General features: G+C 35.6%; 1 pseudogene; it reads left to right on the top strand.

Annotated features, from left to right (window-relative positions):
* The first annotated feature begins 659 nt into the window (after window positions 1-659).
* LOC143603061 (uncharacterized) lies at window positions 660-3,435 on the top strand (annotated as a pseudogene).
* The last annotated feature ends 7,112 nt before the right edge of the window (window positions 3,436-10,547 follow it).

The raw sequence follows: 10,547 nt of genomic DNA on the forward strand, positions 1-10,547 counted from the left end.
GTTGTTACAACTTACAATATGTTTCCTATATTATTGTTAGTTGCTACAAGACGTTGATGTTGATAGATCAACGACTGTGTATTATATATAAATCATGCAATGCATGTTCAATTGATCAAGTACTTTCACTTTTCATACTTCAATCAAAATCATTCTCGCTCTCTGACGCAGAGGTATTAATTCTCAGTCGCCCTACTCTAATTAATCCAATCCTATATATCATGCAATTGCAGTTATAATTTAATCATTGCTAATGGTGTGACTATGCAGATGGCCCAAACAACCGGTGTGCAATTAGCCTCAAACGTCGCCCCACCCCAGCCTCAGCAGCAGCAGCAGGTGGTCAATAACAGTTCAGTTGCTACACAAGCTAACCCAAGAAGATTGACACTGAAACTACCACTCCGAATTCTAATTAAAGGTATATCTGCTATCCGTACCTCTGTTTGGTTCCAAATTTCTCTCAATTTTTAATAAATGGAGGAGTGAATATTCTAAAAGAAAACTCACAACTGTCAAATATATCAGAAACTGAATTTCGTATCTAATTGATAAGATATACCAAATAGCATTTAGCCCAATTGTATCTTGTGTGTTAAATCCTCCCTTAGAGGTCAAAGGTTAAGTGTCCTGCTATGGAACGGAGTAGCATTAAGAGTAGATTAGATGAATGTGTGAATTATTGTCCTAAAAATAAAAAGAAAAAAAAAACTAGCAAGATATGCCTCGCATTGTCAAATTTGGTAACCTCTCTTGGTACTTTTCGCTAATTTCCCGTAAACTAGATTTATAGTATGCTTGAAGATGAATGTGGTATGTACTAACTACTAACTATTTGCATTGGAACTATTTTGAAGGACCTGGAGAAAAATACCTCGAAACTGGTGTCCCTTTGTATGAAGCAGCGATTAAATGTGACTGGAACGCTGCCAAGGTCATTTTTGACAACCAACCGGATTTGGTTAGGTATAGTATTACTGAAAATGGGGAAACTGCACTTCATGTAGCAGCATCTGCAAAGGGTGATCCTAAACAAGTGGAAGAGTTTGTGAGAAAGCTGGTGGACAGGATGAGAATTGAAGACTTGGAGCTTGAAAATGAAAATTTCAACACGGCCCTCTATTTAGCAGCGGCAGCGGGAAACATTAGAACAGTTAAGATTATGATGGAAAAGTACAAGATCTTTAAGACAATCCCATGTGCTAAACAAATGCTGCCACTGTATGTGGCTGCCTTGTTTGGAAACTATGAGGTTGTCAAGTATCTTTATGAAGAATCAAAGGACTTGTGTACTGATGACTGTTGGGATGACGGCAAACGTGCTTGGCTTCTTGAAAAATGTGTCGAGAATGGCATGTTTGGTGAGCATTTTAGTATCTAGTAATTGCACCTGCATATTTTAGTTTTTTGTAACGTTTTTCCATGATGCAGTTGTGCAATCTTTTTCAGATATCGGACTAAAGATAGTGACAAAGTATCCCCAAGTTGGTAATGGGTCCATACTCAGAGTTTTGGCTCGTAAGACAGAAGCATTTGGTGAAACAAAATCTAATAGAACTATCATGTCGGGTAAACACCTCTACTTATTCATCAACCATTAGTACCATCTTTTGATTTTAAAGATCAAATATGACAAATGACTTGATTGCCATCCGATTTCTGTTGCTTTCTGATTCGATGAGTTGTTCTTGGGCCCCATGTTAACAAACACGATTGAAGGCCAAACATAAAAGGTTAACTTACTAGCTAGACCTGTTAGCATATATAAAATAAATAGAAACATAAACATAAACAAGCCCCACTAGTTAATTAACGAGTCACATGACTGATATGTTATGTTTCCACCATATTTTAGTTACTTACATGACTCCGGCATCATCCGTAATTATATTATTCATAAATATTTGGTATCATCATCATTTATAGCTTCTTTATGGTTGATTCTTTCAGTTTTTACGTTCATTGTTTCAAAAGTGGGAGCTCATGAGAAGGAAAACCAAGCATTGCCATTATTAAAAATCATTTGGAAAGATATTGCAAAAAAGTCCAAGAAAGACATTGATAATATACTCAGAGGGCCAGAAGACTCAATTAAGCAAGACAAGTCAGCTTCAGGAAGTATGGTTCGAGCTATCCAACTACAAAAACTCATTTCAGAACATCTAGGCATAATGGAAGATAAAATTTGGCAGCTCGATTCAACAACCCAAGACTGCAACCCGAATCCTACAAAAGAAGGTCGTGCTCAACAACTACAAAACCTCATTTCAGAATATGTTGTCAACATGCATATTGAATCTCAGAAAATTGTTAAGCAAGAGAGCACACCAGTTATTGGTAAGGTAGATCAAGCTCAGGAACTAGAGAAGCTTATTTCTAAACATATTGTGACCATGCGTGATGAAAGCCAACGCATAATTAAGCGTGGAAAGGAAGATCAAGCTCAGCAGCTAGAAAAGCTTATTTCTATAAATATTTCCGCAATGCGTGCTGAAGCAAACTTAAAGGCATCATACTCTTCTCGGGCACTGTTCATTGCTGCGGAAATGGGCAATACAACTTTTTTAGTTGAGCTCATACGTCTATATCCTGATCTGATATGGAAGATAAATGACAACGGGCTGAGCATATTCCACATTGCTGTGAAACATCGCCACGAGGGTATCTACAACCTATTAAATGAGATAGGCGCAATGAAGGATATGATAACTCCCCTGAAAGATGAGCATGATAACAATATGTTGCATTTAGTTGGGAAACTTGCCAAACAAAAACAACTCGAGGATGTGTCAGGAGTTGCTTTACAAATGCAACGAGAACTATTATGGTTTCAGGTACATATCAACTCACCTCTCTTTAAGGATTAATGTAACCGAAATTAGTTTATAACTACTTCAATTTGTTTGTGTTGTAGGAAGTAGAGAAGATGATTCCTTCTTCTTATAGGGAACGGAAGAACAGAGATGGTTTAACACCAAACGAGTTATTCACAATGGAACACAAAGAATTGGTTATACAGGGTGAGAAATGGATGAAAGACACATCTAGTCAATGTATGGTTGTGGCAGCACTTATTGCTACGATAGTATTTGCTGCAGCTTTTACAGTTCCCGGTGGATATGACCAAAATAATGGTATCCCTGTCTTCCATTCAAAAGCAACCTTTTTGGTTTTTGTTGTCGCTGATGCCATTTCTCTAGTCGCATCTTCTGCCTCAATTCTTATTTTTTTATCCATCCTTACATCTCGTTATGCTGAAAGTGATTTCTTGGAATCATTACCAAAAAAGTTGATTTCGGGTATATTAACTCTTTCCTATCTATTACAACCATGACCGTCGCTTTTGGTGTCAGCTTTTTTGTACTTTACCACAAGGGTTTATTATGGATGCCAATACATCTGCGGGTTTGGGGTGTTGCCGGTCCTCTTATGTAAGGCCCCGTACCCGGTAGCCATACTTTAACGTCGGATTTACTCATAAACACAGTTCTACAAATCAGAGTTTATTAAAACTTTTCGCGGAATATAAAACATCAACCATTCGTTACAAAACATTAAATCTTTTCTTTGATACCATAACACAAAACATTATAATTAAAACATCTTTACTTCTATCTTCAGATGCCAGCCGTTCAATCCATGTCATGTGCCATCCTCATACTAACTCTATAATCAGCTCACCTGCGTGCATACTAAAAGTCAGCTACGCTGAGTGAGTTCTAGTTAATCAGGCGACATACAATACATACACATATCTTACATACATACATATCTTAACCCTGTATAAATATCCATAAGAGGAACGTCACATAATATCTATTAAAAGAACCATGGGTATTGCCCGTGCTATATATATAACCCATAGAAGGACGCTCTGTATAAATTCTCCATAGAAGGATGCTCTATATACTTCCATAGAAGGAACATCCTATATATTTCCATAAAAGGAACACTGTACTTTCCATTAAAGAAACACTATGCTTTCCATTAAAGAAACACTGTACTTTCCATTAAAGGAACACTGTGCTTTCCATTAAAGGAACACTGTGCTTTCCATTAAAGGAACACTCAATATATTTATCCGTAGAAGGAACTATGTACATAATTTATTATTTAATATCCATATAAGGAGACAATCACTATACTTGGCAATACATGCAATATCCGAAGATCATTCACGTACCGACAAGCAATCATCCTTACATTACGTACAATATTCAAATCTATATTTATAACATGACAGTTTGTGCAATATCCGAAGATCGTTCACATACCGACAAGCAATCATCTTTACATTACATACAATATTCAAATCTATATTTATAACATGACAGTACGTGCAATATCCGAAGATCGTTCACGTACCGACAAGCAATCATCTTTACATTACATACAATATTCAAATCTATATTTATAACATGACAGTACGTGCAATATCCGAATATCGTTCACGTACTGACAAGCTTTCATTCTCATTCAAGACATATATAGATAACATATAAATCATACATGACATACACTTACCAATTTAGGGTAAGTGTATTAACGATCACATCGAGTATGCACACAACCCAGAAAACATAACAAGGAATGGGGCTAGAAACTCACCTGAACTCGGTTACTTCTTCTGCTAACGGTTACTCCTTCTTGAGCTGTGCGCGTCTAACTGTTTAATAATTACAGTATTAACTACCGCTCTAGTCATCTCATTGCTACTTAATTAGTCTTACACGTCTAAGCTGTTTCACTTCATTAAATCATTACCTGGTTAGTTAATCGTTACTCATTAACCTTTAAAGGTATCTTTCATAAATTGCCAAACTCCAAGGGCTGTTATGTAATTATATAATTCTTTTCTAAGTCCAGGGACCATTCTGTCTTTATATTAAACTCCTAGTTCGTTACTTTGCCCTTAACGAATTGGGTAAAGAATCATCCTCTGATTCGCTAAGCTCCCATAACGAACTAGCTAACGAATCACCCTCTGATTCGCTAAGCTCCCATAACGAACTAGCTAACGAATCATCCTCTGATTTGCTAAGCTCCCATAACGAACTAGCTAACGAATCACCCTCTGATTCGCTAAGCTCTCATAACGAACTAGCTAACGAATCACCCTCTGATTCACTAAGCTCCCATAACGAATTAGCTAAAGAATCACCCATAGTTCTTATCCAGACTTTGACTCAAGGGTCAAAGTCAAAATCGTCAAGAACAACAAATAGTCAACAGATCTTAGATCTGCAATTAAACCTTCGTTTCTTAACCAAATATCACGATTTTGGTATCAACGGAATCGTCTGACCAGCGCCTACAAACCCCAACCATCAAATCGGCCTAACATCAATGTTTAAGGGGTGCGATTTAGGCATATAGGTTACGGGTTCTTTTAGGTTAACAATTAACCTATCAAATGCTAATCAATTCCAGTAATATTTGTTGTTTTGGGTTCGTTTATAACAAACTAACACAGATCTATGATTTCCCAAATCAAACCGAACCTATACGAACGATTTCTAACTATAAACGTACCTTGAACGAGTCGAACTACGAACACGGTTAAGCCTTGATGTTGTTTTGGTTCGTCACGACGATCTAGCACCAACAAGCTCGGGTTCTCGCCTTTGGATCTTGGTTCGGATTGTAAGACGGTGTTGTGTGTGTTTTCTAAGGTGTAGGCTAAGGTGTAGGCTATGGTGTAGAGATTGATAATAATGGAAAGGATTAGGGTTTAAGGGGTATTTATACTCCCTTAAGCCCATGGACCTAAGGCCCATCTTTCCCTTTTGGTCCATAATTAAGTCCATCTAAAAGCCTACTTATCCTATCATATTTATTATTATTAATATTATCCGAATGAAAAATTGGGATGTTACATCTTATATATAGCTCTACAATATGGTTTATTTTACGATGTAATTCGCTCAACGATTCGATCTAGGTACCTCTTTAAGCCCAAGAAAAATGTTCTTTACTATGAAAACCCCAAGGTATAACCATAGTAGTTGTCTGCTTGTAATGTGTTTTCATGAATATGGGCTTTGTAAAGTGCTTGTATATTCAATAAAGATTATGTATAAACTGTAATGTGTTTGTTTGAATATATGCTTTGTAAAGTGGTTCTAAAATTCATATGGATTGTCTACTTTTTCAAATACAAATCCGTTTTGTCATATTGTATTTGGCTCCTCATATATGGAACCAAAATGCTCTTTTGCTACCTGATCAAGGACCTAGCCATACCAAACAATAACAGTTAAGTCGCTTGAAGAAAACCTAACACCAACCGAATATTGTGCATTTTCGCAAGCAATTTGAGACCTTTTTTCAGATAGAGAATGGAGAGTGTTTTGAGCGTTGTGATTAAACCAATACACCCAATACCATTTTATACTAACACACGGGGCAAAAGAGTAAAAAGAAAAAACTTAAAACAAATGATCCCCGACAATAAAGAACAACTCTATAGTCTTACATAAAGGTAACATACGCTTCCAACAGTCATCGTTTTCTAAACCGTTCCCAACAACTTGTTTCCTAAAATAGTTCCTAATTCCTAACAACTCAATTCCTAAACCAGTTACACGGCCAGAAAACTGTTGGTAATTGACCGAGCTAGCTTGTGAAGGCACGGGCCTAAGTATCTTATTAAGTTGTACGGATTTAAGGGATTAGGATTTTATTAAGATAACTTGTTGACCAAGTTGGGTTAGCAATATAAATACATTAGCCAAGTTAGGGTTATCTATTATGAAAGTTATAATCGGGTTTTTTAAAGTTATATTTTTCTAGTTATAATAAAAGCCAATTTATTTTATATTGTATATTCTTCGTTATAATTTATTAATCTTGAACTAGAATTAGAGCCTGGTTCAAAGAACATGATAATTAACAAACCAGTCAACGAAGAAGACGATGTTTCAATCCAAATAGTCGCCACCAACCCCTACCGGTGTCAAGCATCTAGCTCGATTGCAAGTTTGCCGCTGTCAAGAAGGATAGAGAAACCGAGTTGTTGCTGATTTTTTTATCAAACATGTTCGGTCCGGTCACGCTGAACAAGGTTGGTTTGATTATTGTTGTTGTTAACAATTGAACAATAGCTACGGGTGATTCGACACCACCGCAACCGCTGCCAAAGGGGAAAGAGAATAGGTCGTCTTTCTTTCAATGTCCAAAACTTCAAAGAACTATGGAAGCAACTCAAATCGAGTCCAGCGGTATCGAGTCCAAATGGGATGTGTTACAGTAGTATAATACAGGGGTTAAAGTTGTAATAAATGAAAGATATGAGTATAAGGACTTGGAATGTAATAGTTAGATAGTTATGGACTTGCTTTTAATAGATTAGTCGGTAATTAGCGATTGTTAAAATTGTAAAAATAACCGAATTAACATATATAAGGAATGAACATACTTGATTTGGTGAATACACTTCCTCTCTGGTTCTCGTTTCCATCGTATTAAGTGGTATCAGAGCTCGCCGATTCTCTGCAGCTCGTGATTTCAAACCCTACATCGCTCTTTCTTTCAAATTTTAGCACAAATTGATTCAATTGCTCGATCAATTCATTCCTAATTTCGTGATTTTAAAACCTAATTCGTTCTTTCATTTGATTTAGCCTGAATTGATTCGATTGCTTGATCAATTCATCCTCAACTTCGTTTCAAATTCAATACAGTTAATCAATCGTTAATCGTTAGATCAATTTACTCCAAAATTACTTCATTCCATAGATTCAGGTCTCGATTCATCAATGGTGACTCGTAACCAATCTCTCGAGCAACACATTAGTGATCATGATGCGGTTTTGCAACAACTTGAAGCCACAACCGATATGAATAGCCTCCTATGGTGGTGGAATTCAACTTACAATCCTTAGATTTTGGTTTTTCAATATTCAATTAGAGCATTCACAACAAATCCTATATAATATGTGATTGTGTACTATATTTTTTAGAGTGGCGTTATAAGTTGTTGTAAGTGGAAGAGAGAGAATATGCCGGTATTCATGAATAAATTTGGATAAAACTATCCATGTTGTCTAAAATTTTAATATTTGTTGAAAGTGGTTGTGAGTAGGTGTCACACCCCGACCAAAGGCGGAACATGCCGTGGTGCAACGTGATTGGACAAATACATAAGACACTATTTAAAGTGACAATATTTAAAAAACTCATTTTATTTCATAACTCAATAAACAACACATCTCGTTCATACTAACAAATTGAATACAAGTAACAATTATATTGTTCGTTTTACTAATATCCTAATAGTCTTGGTAACGTTTTTCGTCAAGTCCTCGATTCAACAAAAGTCAAACCTGTAACATTTCATAAAATAAAGTTTGTTAACACAAAGGTTGGTGAGCAATTCATAAGTTTCAGCATATAAGTACATGGTGATAAAAAGCCACAAAACTTGTATACGAAACGATAAATAAAAGCAATAACTTGGATAAATAGATATCGCTAATAAAATTACGTTAGCGACACCTAGCTATAAGGGGATGCCAAATAGTCTAGGATTTTATAGTTATCGTTAATTGCATTACGTTAACGACACCTTGCTATAAGGGAATGCCAAATAGTCTAGGATTTTATAGTTCCACAAACCAAAAGCGATAAACACATAGGCATATAATCAGAGAACACCAAATCGAGCATTTATTTAAGTAAAGTATACAATAACATTTGTGGGTTAAGATTCAAGTAATAAGCATTTAGTTGAATAAGTATGAAATGTCACCCTAAAACGAAAGATGGAAAAAGGGGTATGAAAGTACTCACGTTCAAGTAATAAACTTGAAAGGTTGGTAATTTGAAGATTTGCCGGAATGACGGGTTTAACGTATGAAGCCTAAATAAAAGAAAGTCTTGGATTTAGAAAGGTTGTCTTGAAGATCTTTAAATAAAATAATTGTTGCAAAAAGTAAACAATTAAATTTCAAGGTTTAAAATGTAACTATTTAAGAATTTACAATAATAACCCTTTAAAAATGTAAATTTGCTCGAAACCGGGTTAAAGTATCTAACCTTAATATTTACTTAACCAATGTTAAGTAATAAGGTGGGAAAAATGCTAAAATGCAAGTTCCATTGGGATAAAGATATTAAAACGGGTCTTTAACGAGTGTTCGGGTTGTTGGTTCGGGTCTTGATAACTGGTCAAACCCAAAGTCAACTTTCCAAAGTAATGAATGTTATGAGGTAACTCAATAAAACTTAACCAAGTATGTAGTTCTATTGTTTTAGAACTTACAACGCACGTTAAGCGAGTGTTTGGTTTTGTCGGTCCAAACTTTGTTATGAGATCAAGTTGGATCCAACATTTCCATGTACTTAAGAAAATAATTAAAATCAGTTTGTAAACTATTTTTAAAGAAATATACAAGTCTTTATAGCTAAAAACACACTTGTGTGTCTTAAGCGAGTAAAAATCGGATCGGTTCGGTTTCCATCTTACAAATAGGTTCCTTGATGGTCTCCACATACCCAAATAACCAAGAACCTGCATAATAATGTATAAATGAAAATACTTAAGTTTTACAACCAAAAAGTTAACAACAAAGTTCTTAAACAAAAGTTCAGTTTAAAGTCTAGAGCTATTTACGGATAAACCGAAGCATAGACTCTTAAAACTCATAACCATGGAACTTGTAAATATAAAAAATAAACTAAAATGAGCAGAAGTTAAGCAAGATTAATATGTGCAACAAGTTGTGTAAGTGTATATATATCAAGAACACGAAGTCCTCCATGAAACATTGCCTTACAAGGTCCGAAACCTTACCGACCGGAATCGGGGAAGTAACACCAAAGGTAACAAGGGGTGTGTATTATATATATGTTGTGCCACCATATTCAAGTGTTAGTAAGACTATATGAACAAGTTAGAATGAAAGATTATGGTTAGTTTGACTTGAGAAGTCACCTATTAATAATATGAAGAACAACCTTTGAATCTTAAGAATTGAGAGAGAGGTTGGAGTAAGAGCAAGAGTAAAAATGAATAATATGTGTGTGTGTATATAGGGTAAGGGTCAAGGCTTCTTTGCAAGGATCTCTTTTATGTTTGTAGGAAAATAGATTGGTTAAACAAACAAGCAAAACACAAAAAGCAAAAAAAAAAAAAGAATCCGCAGGTCTAAGGCCGCGCCGCGTGACTAGCCTAGCCTCCATGGCCGCGCAGCGCGGCGTGCTAGGGGGGTTGGGTTGGTCAGCTCGTCTTGCGTGGTTCGTTTTGCGTCCCGAAAGTTCGTTTTCGATGTAATTTAAGCGTTTTAAAGGCGTTTTCGAATCCGAAAAAGGGGGTTTTCAAATTGAACATGTGGAAATGATTTAGTAACATAAAATCCAATATTTGAAATGTTCGGAATATAAATCGGGTCGGTTTACGTGATAAACGAATACACAAACGAATACAAATAGAACCCGAAATTGACGAATGTCACAGTAGGGTAGAGAGAACATGTAATGATAAAGATTTAAAAAAGTATTTTTTTAGTTGAAAATGAAATAGAAAAAATAATAATTTTTATTTAATT

This window comes from Bidens hawaiensis, unplaced genomic scaffold, assembly GCF_021521415.1.
Source record: "Bidens hawaiensis isolate Kalapana, Puna unplaced genomic scaffold, B.hawaiensis_p1.1 tig00060452_1, whole genome shotgun sequence".
NCBI classification, from domain to species: Eukaryota; Viridiplantae; Streptophyta; class Magnoliopsida; order Asterales; family Asteraceae; genus Bidens; species Bidens hawaiensis.